This window comes from Lycium ferocissimum, chromosome 4 (genome assembly GCF_029784015.1).
Source record: "Lycium ferocissimum isolate CSIRO_LF1 chromosome 4, AGI_CSIRO_Lferr_CH_V1, whole genome shotgun sequence".
Lineage (NCBI taxonomy): Eukaryota > Viridiplantae > Streptophyta > Magnoliopsida > Solanales > Solanaceae > Lycium > Lycium ferocissimum.
The window spans coordinates 60499884-60518936 of NC_081345.1; the positions used below are offsets into that span (position 1 = coordinate 60499884).

The following is a 19053-nucleotide window of genomic DNA, read 5'->3' on the forward strand; positions in this document are numbered from 1 at the left end:
TTGTTTGGCTTAACTTATCTAAGCGAACTTATAAATTTGAAAACAACTTATAAAAAAAAAATAAGTTGGACTATACCAACTTATTTTTTTTGAGGCTTTATAAGTTATTTTCAAATTTATACCGTTTTTTTTGTTTTTTAAGCCCATCCAAATAGGCTCCTATTCTTAGTCACCCTTTGTTACACTAAAATCAGTCCCTCCTTTTTTCTTTTATTGTTGGACCACTAATTGGCCCAACATATAGAACCTGACCCGGCCCATTTCTCCCATGAATCCCCCAAATACCCATTTTGCTCTTCATTTCACAAACAGCAAAGAACCAAACGAACCCCAACACCCATATTGAACCTAGCTTGCGAAAGCCATTTTTGGATAGAACCAAAACAAGCTTCCTTCGTCTACAGCCCTTTGTTCCTCCATTTCGGGCAAACGAGTTATGGTTCTTGTCTTCTTCAACCCAACAAAGGAATCTCAAACGGTAACATTGCTTTTTATCAATTCATTTTCGATTTCTCTTTTTCTTTAATAAGATTTGGATATCAAACATTTTTCTTCAACAAATTTCAGTTTTGACATCTGTCCCACATCGATGTTGGACTTCAGAAACCTAGAATTGTCCCTCTATAAATAGAACCCATTCTCTCCTTCAAAAAAGAGGTTTTTTGACACCTCAAAAAGGTTTTTCACAACCACAAGAAAGTTTTAACACCCTAAAGTTCTGAAACTTTGAATACTTGGCTTAAAACATGAGTTTTCCCTCATCTAAGGCGAGTTCTCGAAGTATTGGAACAAGTTTAAAAGTTTTCGAGTCCGAATTAGTTCGTCGTCGTTGGTGAAAAATGATCTACTCAACTCTCGTCGCCCCCGTCGCTGCTCGGCAAAAAGGTAAAATCTCTTTCATTCCTGTTATTTTTAGCATCTTTTTGTGTTTATGTTTGTTGGTTGTTTAGTCTAGATTTTTGCTTGCTTAATTATATGTTAATTAGTTTAATCTGCAGCATCTGATTTTTCAGCATTAGTAGCTTAAACTTGTTACTTGCTTACAGATTAATTAGCTTAATAGTTTAGAGTATAGTTATGTTTTTTACCGATTGCTTTCATTTAGAGATTAGTAACTGGTTTATAATCCTTATTAGTTCCATATCATTAGTATTAATTCATGATTGTGGCTTATGTGTGCGTTGTCTTACTTAACAATTTAATCTAAAATGAGCTGTGTATTTTGTTTCTAAAAGGTTATGTTCTGCACAGTGGTATGCATATTTAGAGTCGTGTGCTGAGTTGTGCTAGCTTATTTGTGTTGAGCCTTGGTCAAGTTGCTTAATGAAGTAAGATATAGAGAGCCTGTGCGTATCTTTATGATCATATGATAGTGTTTGCTTTGGCTAAATTGGGTGATTGTCTCTCTTCATCTTAAACTGTTTTAGTCAAAGGAGGTTTTAGTCTAATGTAAGATTAAGATAAAACAATCATGGTATTTTGTGTATATGCTCAGTTTTTTGTGAAAAACAATTTGGTTAGGACTTTATCTTGTAGTTGTCCAATTCAGTTGTGATGTAATTGAAATGTTATGGTCAGGGCTGTATATTTGATGTTGATTGTTAGTTCTTATTACCCTGGTCAGTTTGGCTATGCTAGGCGTTAAGGTCATTTTCTAGCATGATTAATAGTGGTGTTGGCTTATACATTTGCTTCTATGTGAGTGATCCTTATTTGCAGTCTAGTTTCATTCCAGTTTTTTAACCAAGTACTACGTGTTGTATGTTTAGCATGATCTGTTGGCTTTGCCAACATCCATTGTGCTAATATGTTTATCAGGTAGACAATAGGGGTCAGTCCCCATCCTAGGATAATCTCTATGGGAAATTATTTCATTATGATCAAAAGGTTTGAGGTTTTTTTTTTATGCCATGAATTAGAAGAATCCTGTAGGTTTATCTCTATATTTTTTTTCTACAGTTTTTGCTAAGTCTTCCAAGTATATTGCATTTGACTAACTTAGGAGATTGTCTTAGCTTGTCTGAGCTTCTGGTTTCATCTTTGTTTGTCTCTGATGACCTGTTTTGGTTGAGTTTTATATAAGGGTTGAGTTCATCTCAACTTTACTCATCTGCCCTCCCAAAATAGAGAAGGGGTTGGAGTTGATCCCATTTCTTCCTTTCTGCTGTGTTTCTTTCGTTTTTTTTTAAAATAGAAATAAAGTTGTTCTCTATATCATGTTATAACAAATTAGCTCACATACTCCGTTGTTTGAGTCTCCACCTTTTACTGATAGTATTTCCCTCTGTTTCCAATGGGCTACATTTATTCTGAAGTTGGTATGAGTAGAGGGGAACTGAGTTTTAACTCAATGTCACCCCAGGACATTCCCAACTGAAAAAATAATTCAGTTAATTGAGAATTAAGTGCTCTTCTGGACTGCTATGCCTTTTTGTCTATGTGTGTTGCTTGTTTTATCACTCTAAGTTGTTAACGAGCATGAATAATGTAAGCCTGTTTAATAGGTGTGTTTGTTTTTCCCCTGCCTTCTTTTCCTTCCCTGCATCAATCTTATTCGTTGTGTGATGAAGTACGTTTAAATATGGCTTCGCGTTGAGCACCTTTATTTACTTAGAAACATGATTGATATAATGTTTGTTGAGCTAAACCTGAATCTGCTACTTTTGCACTGCTGAAAACCTTTTTTTTCAAGTCAAAACAGTTTAAAAACTTCCCAAAAAAAAAACTCCAAGCACTTATCTTTTCCTGGAAACATTCCTTGGCTTGTTCTTTCAGCAAGATTTTGTTGCAACTGCTAAAGGCTGTATTTTGTAGAACTAAGGAGGAAAAGGATACCAGCTGGTTTCCTTAAGGCTAAAGTCGTTTTGGTGCTAACTGGGGGATCAAATGATGCCTTGAACCATCTAGTTTTGTTTGATATTTGTATGTGTAGTAGCAGGAGAAGGACAAATTTATATAAGAGTTGATTTCACGATCTTTTCTTCTTTTGGTTTACGTATGAAGATTTTCTATTAGGATTCTAATTTAATTAAGTTTCTCCTGGGTTGAGAGTGTTTATTGCGTTTGGATGTCGTCATGGGAAGACCACTTTTAATGACATTTGAGAACATAAGCTAAGTTGATATGCATGATTCGGATTAGCTTACCTTTACTATTCTCTTTTTTTTCTTAGAAGTTATAGCTTTACATTCAATAATTCTTTTACTGTTTTCAGTACCTTTCTCTTGTGTTTCGAATTATTTTTTTAGTTAGGATTTGTACATAGCCTATGTGATTTGTCTAACATTTCCCTACTGTGTTTGCAAAGCTATGTAGTTGAGTTACTCTCAGCATTGTTTTCCTTCGGATGAGTATGTATGTAGTCATGTGTATCGACTGTCGTGCCTTAGTTTTATTTTTTAGAAGTTAATGATGAGCATAACTGGGTGTTATTTGAATCTCTCACAATTTTACATGCTCAATTTGACTAAATGATGATTCTATAGTCATACTCTAATCCTTTTTCCTCTCCTTTCTCTGCATGAAACGTGAGGAGTCCAATGACTCCTTTTCCCATTCTGTGTTGGGCCAAGCCCGACATCACATTAGATCGAGTCAGCCCTATCCCATTTGTACCAGCAGCCGCGGATAGAAGGCCCAACCATGGGTGAAAATGGTTCAAGCTTAGGTCTTTTTTTTTGCGCGGATTGCCCTTCATTTGGGGTGGTCTTTAATTTTTGCCCTTCAAATTGGTGGTCTTTAAGTTTTGCCCTTCGCCTAATACCCCGAGGTTATGGGTTCGAATCACAGCTCAATAAATAAAAAATAAAAAAAAGAATTTCGCATGGTAGAATTCTGCCCATGCAAATTCTGCCTTAAGGCAGAATTTTGCAAATCTGCCCATGCAAGGCAGAATTTACATCGGCAGAATTCTGTCTTAATGCAGAATTTTGCAAATTTTCCCTGAAGGGAAAAAGTTAAAGACCACAAATTTGAGGGGTAAAAATTAAATACCACCCCCCAGCGAAGGGCAATCCTGCAAATTGCCCGCTTAGTGGGTAAACCCACCAGCCCATTTTTGTCATTTTTTTTTTTTTATATATATTTGTATTGTATGTGTAGAATGCTTGTATGGATATTGAAAACCATGGTTAGAACTTAGTCGAATTAGGCAAACGATGCGTATATCATTTAGAATGGATAGGAACCCGGTTACTATTGCAAATTTGGACCCAACAAAAGATGAGTGAAAACTTTACTTCAAAAAATGTGACAAAGTAAAAATTTTGTTTTCTCCTTATAAAATAGAACTATGGAAACAGCGGAGTATTATTTTGAGAAAAAAAAGTTCAAAACTCTCCTTTTCTTTTAAACTTAAGAATTCACAAAAAATGGTTTTTTTTTTAAGAATAAAGGACTTCAAGAAAAGAAGTTTTTTCTTTATTTGGAAAGGACCTCAAATTGTTTCAAGTAATTTAAAATTATTTTCAATAACGAAATCTTCTTCTGAACCTAAGTTAGAGGAAAAGGTTTTGAATGGGATATGGTTGACCTTGAGTAAAGAATGGATGAAATTCATGACTCGTAATGAAAAGGGATATTTTTATAGACTTTGTATAACTTTTCATGGCCCTTTACAAAAGGATATATTTGGAGCATTTCATGAAAACTTATAAGGACAAAAGGGATATAACATTTGAACCAGAAATAAGTTGAACTCGAGAAATCTTGGGTGTGATCTAGTCTGAAAATGAAATGACTACTTTATACCTTGTACGCTTATTTTTCAAGGAAAATTTAACTCTTTTCATCTATAAATAAAGGAATTTTTGCCAAAGTGTTTTTATGATATGTCATGGCAATTTTTGCAAGAAAGAAAACATTTTAGCGAATAATCACAATTAATCATACATTGAAGCTCGTAGGTCAATCATGTTCTACGGATTTTTAATATTAGGGTGTTTAAAACCTTCTCTAGGGATCATCAGAACCTTTATCTCGAATTCTGATCTAAAAATGATTTTTTCTCTTGCTTGATAAACTCTTTTAAACTTGGTTTTCCTAGTTTTCCTTAAATAAATTAAATCCGAATAGAGTCCACAACGTCTTAGTAGCTTTTATGCACTTACGTAAAAGTGAATCGTAACAGATGATGACTCTGCTAGGGATTTCCTAAGTTCTAACCATAAGGGTTTCAGTATAATGTGATTTTAACTGTATTTATTTGCTTATGTGTTTAATTTCTGAAATTTTAAATTATCATTCATATCATATCATAAACTCTGCCACTCCTGGCAAAAAGCATGGTTTCAAAGGGGACACGCGGGATCGCGGTTTAGCCTTCACTAAAAAATTTGAAATACTCTTTCTTTGGAACACGTTGAACGTTAAATTGGTGTGCGGTCATCCAACGGTTGACAACGATTCACCTCGAGTAGTCCGCTCGGGTCCAATGTCATTCGAAAAGCCCACTCTTTCATATGCCTAGGATAGAGCTAAGCCAAATCCAAAATGAACTAGGCGGGTTTCGGATATTTGAGACGTATCTAAAACCTATTAAGAAGACTACTTTGTGTCAAGACGGTCTATGGCCCCAAGACACAGCATCCAACTATGTGAAAAATTGAAGGATGTACATGTCGTTATACGAACCGTTTGTTCCTGGGGTTGGGAATTTTTTCCTTTACTTTTTTGACTTCATCGGAGAGGAGCTCGGAAAGTTGGAGAGACGATGATGGACCCCCATGGTGGTTTAGTTTAGGATTTGTACTCCTGAATGGGACTGACATTTGTATACCTAGTTCCCTTATTATGTATCCCCATTCAATATATTCATAAAGTTATGTATAAATTTTGAGGGATACGGAATGTCTTAACGGCATCTACATCCTTCAAATCGATAGGCTTACCTTTGGCTTAAAAAGGTCATATGCATATTAGGACGCGATATGTATTGTTTATGTGCTATATGCTATGCAATATGCGTTTTGTGTCTATTTGATTTATGTGCTTAAATACATCTTGAACATGAACGGTCCATTATTCGGTTCAAAAATCTTAGAGTGTCATTAAGCACATAAAGCCCAAAAGTCGAACCTTTTCAAAGTCCACCTAAAATCACCCGAGCTCTCAAAACCTTACATTAAAGTCCAAATATGCCATGTTTTTAAAAAAAAAAAAAAAAAATCGTCTGGTCATCATCCAATTATCGTTGACCACGTCGTCCCAATGGTTGCCAGAGTCGCACCCCGAAACCTTACATAAAAGTGCAAATATTCCAAGTTTTGCAGAAAAGCTGTCTGATCATCGTTGATCACGTCGTCCCTATAAATCACTTTATTGCGTCCAATAGTCGTCAAAATTACACCCTTATGCTCTCAAAGTCCTACATACCAAGTTTTTCAGAAAAAACGTGTCACGACCCAACCGATGAGTCGTGACGAGTGCCTGACCTCTATTGACCAAGCACCCATATACTCATACCTGAACATCACTGAATGACTGGGTGGCCCATATGACTTGTAACTGAACCATGTTGACTCATACAAGAACAACATCAAGAACTATGCATCAAGAACTATACAACCAGTTGCACGTAGTTGGCACGTGATGTAGCCTTGTCGGCTCCCATTCTTTTGTGTACAGCATATGTAGCGGCCTAGTCGGCTTGCACTGTTCTTTTCTGTATATATATATATATATATATATATATATCGAAAGAACAATGCAAGCCGACTAGGTCGCTACATATGCTGTACACAAAAGAATGGGAGCCGACAAGGCTACATCACGTGCCAACTACGTGCAACTGTCTACAGGCCTCTAATGGAACAGAAAACTGCAAAAAGGACGGAACATGGCGGGATCTCAAAATGACATACCAAAATAGACTGCAGCTCCGGATCAAGTAGAGCTCACTGACTATCGCTGAGTGGAAGTCCTACTGAGCTAGACCACCTGTCTGTCTACCACGAACACACGGGCATAACGCGACCCCCGAGCAATAGGGGAGTCAGTACGGATAATGTACCGAGTATGTAAGGTATAAGAACATTAACTACATAAGAATCATGAGAGATATCTGAAATATGAAAGCTAATCTCAATATCCGAATGAATCTGTAGTTGAACATATGAGAACATCTGCATAACTCTGTATAACATGAACTCGCCTCTGAGGGCGTATGATATGCATAGGTCATAATATAACTGTTAGTGTTGTGGAACGTACAACCCGATCCATATCCCATAAGTCAGTGCCGAGGAACGTACGACCAGATCCATATATCATAAGTCAATGCCGAGGAACGTACGACCCGATCCATATATCATCATCATCACTGCAACAGCTGATCAGGTAGTAATACGTATATAACGCCTATCCCTTTCCCCATACCCCATATACATATAATATACGCGTATATAAAGCCTTCTGGTCCAAGGTCAATATGCATATGTATAATGAATGCAATGCATAAGTATAATGAGTAACTAGAACTCTCGGAGTGACATAAGGTCGTACTACCTCCGATAGACATCTTTTGAGCTAACATCATCAATATATGAAATATTAGAACCCAAGAACAGAAGGAACAATCATAACAAGGAGTATAGGATCATCAAAGACTGAGGTACTCCTAGTGCTTCTAAGAGTAAAGTAATATGGAAGCTCGTTTACACGTTTGTTCGCCTATATCATAAGATCATGCCAAAATGAAAGAAAAGATAGCCTTAACATACCTTGGAGCATATCTAATCTTCCAACATCTACTTCTCGAGCTCTTAAGTCTACAATCAAGATAACATAGGCCATAATTAGACCATTTACATCACTTGCTATCCAATTCAAGTGCGAAAGGAGCTTAACGAATTTCGGACAACTTCTCCTTTGTACTCAATAATCCCTCAATTTCAAATTCAACTCAAATATCAAAAACAACAATATCAATCCTTACATATCAAAATATAATCAAATCTATATTCCAATCATCCCTCAAAATAACCCTTAACCCTAACTTTACCCTTATTCAACTTACCACTTCCTTAACTATATTTCTTCACTTGAAACCACTAAAACTCTTGACAATAAACTCAAACACAAAGGTAAGAATCATATATATACCTTGAAGGGTCTAGGATTCCAAAAATCAACTTTAACTCAAACTTCCAAGCTCCACAACTTCAATGAAACTCTAGGAACAACCTTCTTCTTCACTGACTCGGGTTTACGGGGCTCGGATCTTGCTAAATCATCACTATGGTGATGGAAAATATAGATAGGGAATATTCTAAGGCTTTCTCTGATTTGGGAGTGAAAATAATGAGGATAAAACGTGAGGCCCAAATATATATAGATGGAATTAAAAAGTTCCAGAGGTACGGTTTGACGAGCGGGTCGACGGCCGTTGACTTGCACCGTCGATCAGTCACCTGGAAATTCAAAGGTGGCGGCGTGTCGACGGCGTGGATTGACGCGTGTTGACGGTCCGTCAAAGGGGACTGGTTTCCTGCCAGTTCCCTGAGTCGTTCCGGCTCGCGACGATTCGATTCGTTTAACTTCTAACCCTGTCGTATTGCAAGAAACATGTACTTATACTTCGGTACACGCGGGGTAAGGCACTTAATATCTCAAAAACTCTGGTACGGATCTCCATACTAAGGGTACAAACCACCCATAAGCCAAGGACTTTCTTGCAACGAAAACGAGAGGTGTAACAAAACCACCCGGTCATCGCCAATTATCGTTGACCACGTCGTTACTAAAGTTCATTTTTCCTAACCATAAATTACCAAAGTTGCACCCGTCATCTATATATTTTATTGACACTCAATCAGTTTAGAGTCGATCACTACCCGTAATTTTGTTACTCCAGAAAATCTTTCCAAATACAGACCCATACTCGAGTACGAACGCTCGAACCTTACCGTGTCCATTTTGTTAGTTCAAAGTCAGTCAAATGACCAAAATGTTGTCCATTCAATTAGCTCCTTAGGTCGTCTTTTAAAGTCTTCCATTTCGACTGAATTTTGGACTATTCTGTTTCAAGCAAAACAAATGTTACTTGCTCTATTTATTATGACCAATGGACTAATATTGTTACCTTTTGAGTTTTTCTTCCTTCTTAGGGAAGGCTGATTTGTGTTGGCAATCAAACTGGTCCACTTTAAAAGATAAAAAGTAGACACGACATCCCATCCTAGCCAGATCAACCACAGAGGAAAAAGAAAATGACTGGTACTACAAGAGACTATCTCAGAATGACAGGAACTGACAAGGGACATTATGAGGATGTCATCTCCCTTTTTTAGAAAATCAACGACCTCCAAAAGAAGGTGAAACATGCCGAAAATCGGCTACTGCGGCGAACGTTCTTCCCGTTAACTTATGGAAACCTCCTCCTCATTTCCCACTTTTGAGTTTGCCAATATCCAACCCTTCCCCCGCCTATGCTACTGAGACAAGCATCTCTACTAAAAATCTCCCTACTATCGACTTAACCATGTCAAACCCTCCATAAACCAGCACTTCCTACCAAATACTCGACGCTAACCATATTTTAAATATCGCACCCTCATATCGAACTCCACTACCAACTTACATTAATCCTATCACTTACCCAATGCCAACCTAGACTAACCCTGTCACTCATCAAAGCCCAGCTATCTACACAAATTTCCCCATTTCTCAAAACACCAACACTTTTCGAAATCGCCTCGCACACCCTGAACTAGGCCCTTTATGAGGAGATGAAAAAGGCCTGGAGAGCCGAACAAGACAGGCGCTACAAAGAGGTGGAACACAAAGTGGTCGAGATGCTTGAACAATCCATAAGAGCCACTTGTAAGGCGACTGGTCTAAGATACGACGATCTCTGCATGCATCCAAACTTGGATTTGCCCGAAGGTTTCAAGGTGCCCAAATTTGAAATGTTCAACGGAACTGGAAGCCCCAAGGCCCACTTGCGATCTTACTGTGATCAACTGATCGGGTTAAGAAGAACCAAACTCTGATCACGAGGCTATTCGGTCAAATCTTGACTGGGGAAGCCTTGGAATGGTTCACCACACAAGATTTGCGCCAATGGATCATGTGGGAAGACATGGTTGAATCATTCATGAAAAGGTTTTAGTTCAACATAGACACAGTCCCGATCGATATTACCTCGAGAGGGTAAAACAGAAATCCATAGAGAATTTTCGTGAATATGTTGTCTGATGGAGAGCAGAAGCTGCACGGGTGCAACCTTTGATGAGCAAAGACGAGTTAACTACCGCTTTCATCAGGGTCCAAAATCTCGAGTACTATGACAGGATGTTGTGCATGATGGGCCAAAAAATCTCTGAAATCGTCAAGATGAGAGAACCTTTGGAAGACGGTTTCAAAACTGGGAAAATCACAAACCATGCTGCATTACGAGTTGCTAGCACTATGGAAGTATTGAAGGAAAAAGAGGAAAGGGTATCCGCCATATTTACACCAGCAGCCGAATCCCAGACCCAGCTTTATCAAAGGTTGAAAGCAGCGGGTATACTCCACCCAATCAAAGAAAAGCCGGTTAATCCTTTGAACAAATGGTACAGGGCTGATCAATGATGTGTTTATCATTCGGGAATGGTGGGACACAATACGGAGAGGTGTATTAACCTTAAACGCAAGATCTAAGAATTAATCGACAGGAAGGTGCTTTCTCCTAACTGATGGCATGGCGTTACACAAGGCCACCAACTCAAACATCACAGAAAGTGTCACATTTGAATGGGTTTCTTTTATTCTCTTCTAATCGCACCCTTTTGCTTGTAATCAAACTACATTTGACCTATCTCTTACGGTAGGGATACGTAGAAAACCCATATCGGGTTTGATCTTGCTCTTTGCATTAGAAATCCAAATGACATTCCTTGTAATATGAACTACGTAATGACATGATTTCCCGAGGAGGGATACATAGGCAGTCCATGTAGGACTCGGTCACTTTATCAGAAAAATTTCAACCTTTAGTCTGAACTACGTTCGACCGGATTCCTGTCATTACGGGATACGTAGGTACTTTGTGAGCTCGGTTGTACCAAGCAAAAAACCAAAGAAACCCCTAGGAAGCCACAGAGATGAGATTTCGAAAAGAGCTTGGAACTGGCGCAAGAGCTTACCACACATACCCAACTAGGGAAGAATTTTTGAGCGGATCTCAAAAATTCCTTCAAACAAATTCGACCCGAGAGTTAGCCTGTCCAAAGCCTCAAACTGGGGAAGAAATTTTGAGATCTGCTCAAAATTTCTTCCCTCGATAGTTCAGCTTAAGAGTTAACCGATCCAACACCTTAAACTGGGGCAGAATTTTTGAGAGGGCCTAAAAAATTCCAAAAAATTTCAGAATTGGCACGAGAGTTTGCCAACACAACTTCAACTGGGGTAGAATTTTTGAGAAAGATCTCAAAAATTTCTTCACAAGACTCGGCACGAGAAGTCGCCGACATATTTTCAACTAGGGCAGAATTTTTGAGAGGGTCTCAAAAATTCCAATTCGAGGGTCAGCACAAAAGATCGTCGACGTGACTTAAAATTAGTACATAATTTTTTAGAGGGTCTCAAAATTCTTTCACAAGACTCGGCGCGAGCATTTGTCAATACATACGAACTTAAAGAAAAGAATTGTTGAAGAGATCTCAAAATTTCCAAACTCAAATTTGGCACGAGAGTTCGCCAATACATTCTCAATTAGAGCATAATTTTTGAGAGGATCTCAAAATTTCCATCACAAGATGGGACGCAAAAGTTCATCGATACATTCAAAACTGGGGCAGAATTTTTGAGAAGATCTCAAAAATTTCGCAAGTGACGTACCCCTACAAAAAATATACAAGAGTATTGAAGCATTGAAACTGGGGCAAAATTTTTGAGGTGGGACCTCAAAAAATTTCATAGTAAACGACATCACAACTTACGAGAAAGTTCAGAGTTCAAAGTCTAGAGTTCTTTTATGTGCTAGACTGGGGCAGAATTTTTGAGGAGGATCCTAAAAAATTCCACCAAGGCTGCATTTTGACACCAGACAAGCTCGCACACCAAAAGGAGGAGCATCAGGATAGCGAGGCCAAGCCAACACAAATCAGTATCCCAAACTAAGAATTTTTCTTTGAATGCAGGAACAACGAAGTCATAAAGTTTACAAAAATCGGGACTGCCAAGCATGATGAAGGCGTTATTAGGCTCATCGTGGCGTAGCCATAATAAGCCAGATGGTTTCACTCTCACTTTATCTATCACTTTGTTACAACAATTGATCTGAAATTTCATAGGCAAAATTGTTATGCGTGATGGCTAAGATTACGAGACATCATCCGAACCACTGTGTCCTAATCATCAAAACACCAAAGATTTTACATTTTTCGCAAATTTTGTCAGGCAATCCTATGTAAGGGTAACGCCGTCAAGCATCAAAAGTCGACATTAAGTTATCAACGAATTTTCTTGACCATAAATGGGAGCAATTTGTCGAAGAGGAATACCAAACTTTCTAGCAAAAGCAAAGATCTACAGAGTACGGTCAAAGATCGCCAAAAGCAACGAAAAGCGTGGCCTGCCTCTACAATGAGAAAATGATGCTCGACGTTTTTGCATATGCCATTAACCTTTGTTTGTTTTAACTATGGTCTCTAGCAAAGCGGCAACATATCTACTAATCATTTTCTGTAAGTACAGGGCGTACGAGTATCAGAATGGACTTTGATACAATTCAAAATTCAGAGAGGCATCAAGGTAATTGCCATATGCTCGAAGGCGAAGACGTAAGCGATGGCGACCTAAATCTGCAAAAAGATAGTATTTGGTCACCCACATCAACGAGTCTCAGAGGAATAATAAACCGTGTCGAACACATGGTTTTCGGTAGCTCAATTTATTTTTTACGTGGAAATGCGATTTACTATTTGTTTACCCGGAGCTAGGATTCACTATTTGTTTACCCGAAAATGGGATTTACTATTTGTTTACCCGAAAGTGGGATTTGCTATTTGTTTTACTGGAAGTGGGATTTATTACTTGTTTTCCCGGAAGTAGGATTTTACTACTTGTTACCCGCAAGTGGGACATTTACTTCTAATGTATCTGCTCGTCCACCTTAGAAAGTGACGTATATGTGCTTGTCCACCTTAGAAAGGGACATACTTGCTCGTCCACCTTAGAAAGGGACGCATATGTGCTCGTCCATCTTAGAAAGGGGCATATATTTGTTTTTCCACCTTAGAAAGGGACATACTTGCTCGTCCACCTTAGAAAGGGGTGTATATTTGCTTGTCCACCTTAGAAAGGGACGTATATTTGTTTGTCCACCTTAGAAAAGGACATATCTGCTAGTCCACCATAGAAAGGAACGTATATGTGCTTGTCCACCTTAGAAACATACTTGCTCGTCCACCTTAGAAAGGGGCATATATTTATTTGTCCACCTTAGAAAGGGACATGTTTGCTCATCCACCTTAGAAAGGGACATATACTAATTTAGGGGTTTTGGCTTAATTGATGAAATTGATTGACTAATTGTGGTTAGATCTCCATGAAATTAAGGATAATGACTAATAAGACTATGGATAGTGTAATTTCACCCTTAATTTTTGGTTTTACCCCAGTGAGTCGATAAGGGTATTATGAAGTAACTCTCCACCCGTTTCTCTTTCCGATTAGTTGGCTTATTGTGGTCATTTACTTACTTAGCATTGTTAATATTAGACTTCAATCGTGCTGAAGTACTTCGAAAGGTGAAGGCTCAAGTGGAGTAGTACGTGGCTCCTGTTCGGCATTTGAGGTAGGTTACGGCTTACTTTAGTTAGAGAGGGACCAGCTGGGGGCGGTAGAGAGGGATGGGGTTGAGTTTGTGAACTTTCAGTTATTGGGTGATGCCAAGTTATGGTGGAGAGCGTATGTGGAGTGCAGACTAGCTGGGTTGCCTCCATTGACGTGGACTCAGTTTTATCAGATCTTTTTGGAGAAGTACGTTTCACGTACTTTGAGATATAGGAGGTGTGACGAGTTTAGTCATATTGAGCAGAGGGGTTCTTTAGTTGCCAAGTATGAGGCCCGTTTTGACTCTTTGTCAAGATATGCTCTACAGTTGTTGCCTACAGAGGAGGAGAGAGTTAGGTGATTCGTCAAGGGGTTGAACACTCCTTTGAAGATGTCATCTCTTCAGTTAGTATCTACAAGGGCTTCGTTCCAGGATGTAGTAGATCATGTCACTACAGCTGAGTCAGTGAGACAGGATAACTTTGGTAATAGTGATGATAAGAGGGTCCGTAAGGGCGACAACTTCAGTGGTTCATGCTCTAGAGGGCAGGGCTAGTATGGGCAGAGTTCGCCGATTCATTCGGATCGCCCTATTCAGTCGGTTGTGCAGACATCTATTGGGAGGGTCTTCAGGGCCCAGTTAGTATTCTACAAGACAGTCAGTAGGGTTGTATTCCAGATTCTCTGATCGTGGCGGGTATTCAGGTTCTTCAGCTTTTGTTCAGCGGCCTGTGCTGGAGCGAGTATGTTACGAGTGTGGAGAGCCGGGGCAATTTAAGATGAACGGTCCCTGACTCAAACAGAGTGGTCAGAGTACTCAGCATCATACTCCCAGGACTCCAGTATTATCTGCTAGAGGAGGTGGATCATATGGTAGAATCAGTGCACATCTTGGGCGGGGTGGCCACACATCTGGTAGAGGTGGCACCCATCCTAGTAGAGGAGGGTCTCAGTCAAGCAGAGGTGGACATCAGCCTGGTAGGGGCGGATCACAGTGGGTTCAGAGTTGTCGTGGAGGTTCGCAGGCTATTGGTGAAAGGGTTCATTGCTATGCTTTTCTGTGGGCGAGAGGGCGGTGGGCTTCGTGCGACTATCACGGGTAATATCTCGATGCATCAGGGCGGCTTCAGTGTTATTCAACCTGAGTTCTACTTTCTCTTATATGTCTAAATATTTCTCTATGGGTTTGGATATGATTTGTGATATGCTTGATGTGACTATACATGCATTTACTCCGGTCGGAGATTCTGTTATGGTAGATCGAGTCTATCGGTCTTGTACGATTACATTTATGGGTTATGGTACGTGGGTAGATTTGGTGATTCTTGACATGGTAGATTTCGATGTTATATTGGGTATGAGTTGGTTGTCTCCCTATCATGCTATCTTGGACTGTCATGCCAATACAGTCACACTAGCTATGCCGGGTATTCCTAGACTTGAGTTGAAGGATACTCCTAGTCCTTCCCCGAAGAAGATCATTTCATTCCTTCGAGCCAGGAAGTTAGTGGATAGAGGATGTTTGGCCTACTTGGCCCATATTCGTGATACTAGTGCTGACACTCCGTCACTCGAGTCTGTTCCGGTGGTGAGCGAGTTCACAGAGGTGTTTTTTCCAGACTTGCTGGGTATGCCACCCGACCGTGATATTGATTTCTGTATTGATTTGGAGCCGGGAACTCATCCTATTTCTATTCCACCATATTGGATGGCGTCGGCTGAGTTGAGAGAGTTGAAGGAACAGTTCCAGGACCTTATTCTTAGTAAGGGATTCATTAGACCGAGCGTCTCCCCTTGGGGCTCTCCTATGCTTTTTGTGAAGAAGAAGGATGGGTCGATGCGGATGTGTATTGATTACCGCCAGTTGAACAAGGTCACCATTCGAAATAAGTATCCTATTCCCCGCATTGATGATCTGTTTGACCAGCTTCAGGGAGCTTCTGTGTTTTCCAAGATTGATTTCAGGTCAGGTTATCACCAGTTGAGGATCCAGGACGAGGATATTCCCAAGATGGCCTTTATGACTCGTTATGTTCATTACGAGTTCTTTGCTTATGTCATTTGGGCTTACCAATGCCCCAACAGCTTTTATGGACTTGATGAATGGCATTTTCAAGCCATATTTGGATTCCTTCGTCATTGTCTTCATTGATGATATTTTGGTGTATTCGCTCAACAAGGAAGATCATGAGAAACACTTGAGGATTGTTCTTGGTTTGTTGAGGGAAAAGAAGCTTTATGCTAAATTTACTAAGTGTGAGTTTTGGTTCGATTCAGTAGCATTCTTGGGGTATGTTGTGTCTAAAGACGGGATTATGGTAGATCCCAAGAAGATTGAGGAAATTAGAGATTGGGCTAGGGCCATTTCAGTGACCAAGATACGGAGTTTTGTTGTTCTTGCCAATTATTACCGTCGGTTCGTGAAGGGCTTTTCTTTGACAGCTTCCCATTTGACTCATCTTACTCAGAAGAATGTGCCTTTTCAGTGGTCCGATAAGTGTAAAGAGAGCTTCCAAAAGCTCAAGGCCTTGTTGACTTCAACTCCCATTTGAGGGGAAGGATTTCACCATGTATTGTGATACTTCGCGTATAGGTTTAGGTTGTGTTCTAACAAGGGATGGTACGGTTATTGCCTATGCTTCGAGGCAATTGACGGTTCATGAGAAGAACTACCCCACCCATGACTTAGAGTTGGCGGCGGTAGTTTTTGCTTTGAAGATTTAGAGGCACTATTTGTATGGGTCCATTGTGAGGTTCTCACCAATCACCATAGCCTTCAGCATGTGTTCAATCAGAGGGATGTGAACTCCAAACAACGTAGATGGATAGAGCTGCTTAAGGACTATGATTTGACTATTTTTTATGCTCCGGGCAAGGCCAATGTGGTGGTGGATGCCTTGAGCCAAAAGGCTGTGAGTATGGATAGTTTGGCCCGATTGGTATTTGAGGAGAGGCCTTTGGCTAGGGATGTTCAGGCTTTGGCAAATGGGTTGGTGAGACTTGATATTTCAGATTCTTGCAGAGTTTTGGCTTGTGCTGAGGCGAGGTCGTCGCTTCTGGATCAGATTAGGGCAAGGCAGTTTGAGAATGCTAAGTTGTACAAGATTCATGATAAAGTGTTGAGTCTGCGCATTTCATTCCAGTCCAGATTACCTACACTGTAGAGAAGTTGACCAAGATCTATATCCGTTCGGTTGTTCGGTTGCATGGAGTGTCCATTCCATTATCTCAGATAGGGCACTTAGTTTACGTCCCATTTTTGGAGGACTTTACAAGACGAGTTGGGAACTCGGTTGGATCTTAGTACAACTTTTCACCCTCAGACAAATAGAGGATATGCTCTGAGCTTGTGTGATAGACGTTAGTGGTCATTGGGACCAATTCTTACCTTTAGCAGAGTTTACGTACAACAACAGCTATCATTCGAGTATCGACGTGGCTCCATTTGAGGTGTTATATGGGAGGAGATGCCGATCTCCGATTGGTTGGTTTGATGCTTTTGAGGTGAGTTATTGGATAGGGTGAAGGTGATTCAGGAGAAGCTTCTAGTGGCTCAGAGTAGAGATCTTGAGTCCATGTTGGGGAGCAGATTCTATTGAAGGTTTTGCCCATGAAGGTGTGATGAGGTTTGGGAAGAAGAGCAAGCTTAGCCTTAGGTTCGTTAGTCTATTTGAGATCCTTCTTCGAATGGCAGAGGTAGCTTATGAGTTGGCATTACCTCTAGGTTTATCGGGTGTTCACCCGATGTTTCATATGTCTATGTTGAAGAAATATCATTCGGACGGTTCTTATGTCATTCAGTGGGATTCGGTTCTATTTGATCAGAATTTGTCTTATGAGGAGGAGTCGATAGCCATCTTGGATAGAGAAGTTTGAAAGTTGAGGTCAAAGGAAATAGCTTCGATAAAGGTTCCGTGGAAGCACCATCCAGTCGAGTAGGCTACTTGGGAGACCGTGTCTGATATGCGTAGTACATATCCCGATCTTTTCAGCCAGTCAGGTACCCTTCCTTTATTTCATTCCTTATTCTTTCAAGGATGAACAGTTGTTTAATTGGTATCTGATGTAACGACTAATTCGGTTGTTATGTATGTTTTGACCATTTTACCACTATTGACCCAATTCCTGAGGTTATGGGGCGATTCTAGTGAGAATTGAGAGAATTAGAATCTTTAAGTGAAAGGGTTTGACCAATAGTTGACTTTTAAGTAAACAGACCTTGTCATGCCCCGAACCATGGCCTGGACATAACACGACACTCGGTGCCTTACTGCATGTGACCGAGCGAAGCATATGGCTTCTTTGAATCATCATGAGGCATAACATGAGCGGAATATGACATAAAAACATGATGAGCGTAAACATGGGATATAAAATACTTGTTTAAAAACATGAATATGGATTGTCATAGATAATGAGCCAAAGATGGCTATACGACTGCGAACATACGACATAACATAGCTACATCTAGTCTATGAAACCTCTAACATGAGTACGATGCACTTGCTAAACATACTTGCGGGACAGGCCCCAAGCATACCTTAAATGCATAACTATCATAAAAGTAAATAATGACTAAACCCCGAAGAAGATGGGGCTCGCCAAAAGGCGATACGTGGATGATTCTATAAGTAAAATCTGTCGTCTGTAAGTCCGTACTGCTCGTGAAATACGGGCCAGACAATAGAAAGGGGATGTCAGCACATTGAATGTACTGGTATGTAAAGCAACTGAATGAAATAAACGTAGCACATGAAATAACATGATAAGAGCTGAAACTGAAACTAAAGTCTGGTCATGAACATGAATACATATATCTATAAATATAACATGAGTAAAACATTTTAAGTGGTGAGAGCATAAATATAACTGACAACATGAGCCACCACGTGGATACGTGGAGTACGGTACACGACCGCCCAAATGAATCTCATTACCACCGGGGGTATAAGATATAAATATGACATGAAAGGATCCAATCAATATTAAGGAATCGTCCTAAACATGGGCGGAGCGATCCTTATCCTACGGTGGCTAACGTAGTTTCAGGCTATTTGAGCCTTCTCGATAATCTGTGCAACTCCCAAAAACATGAACATGAAAATAGGTGGCATCTGAGCCCATGGTTTTCCATAAAACATGACTTGCATTATACATGGATATAGTTACATAATATACTTGCATGAAAACGTGTAAACATGTAAAGTGTTTCATGAAAATAAACATAGTAATTAATAACTTGCATGAAAGAACCCATGTAATGCAAAGTATGGGTTTTCATGGATTACGGACGGA

General features: G+C 39.7%; 1 long non-coding RNA gene across 1 annotated transcript; it reads left to right on the forward strand.

Annotated features, from left to right (window-relative positions):
* Positions 1–303: 303 nt before the first annotated feature.
* On the forward strand, positions 304–3151 carry LOC132053582 (uncharacterized). Its single transcript, XR_009414154.1, has 2 exons — positions 304–885; positions 2776–3151. It is a non-coding gene; the product is annotated as an uncharacterized LOC132053582 (long non-coding RNA).
* The last annotated feature ends 15902 nt before the right edge of the window (positions 3152–19053 follow it).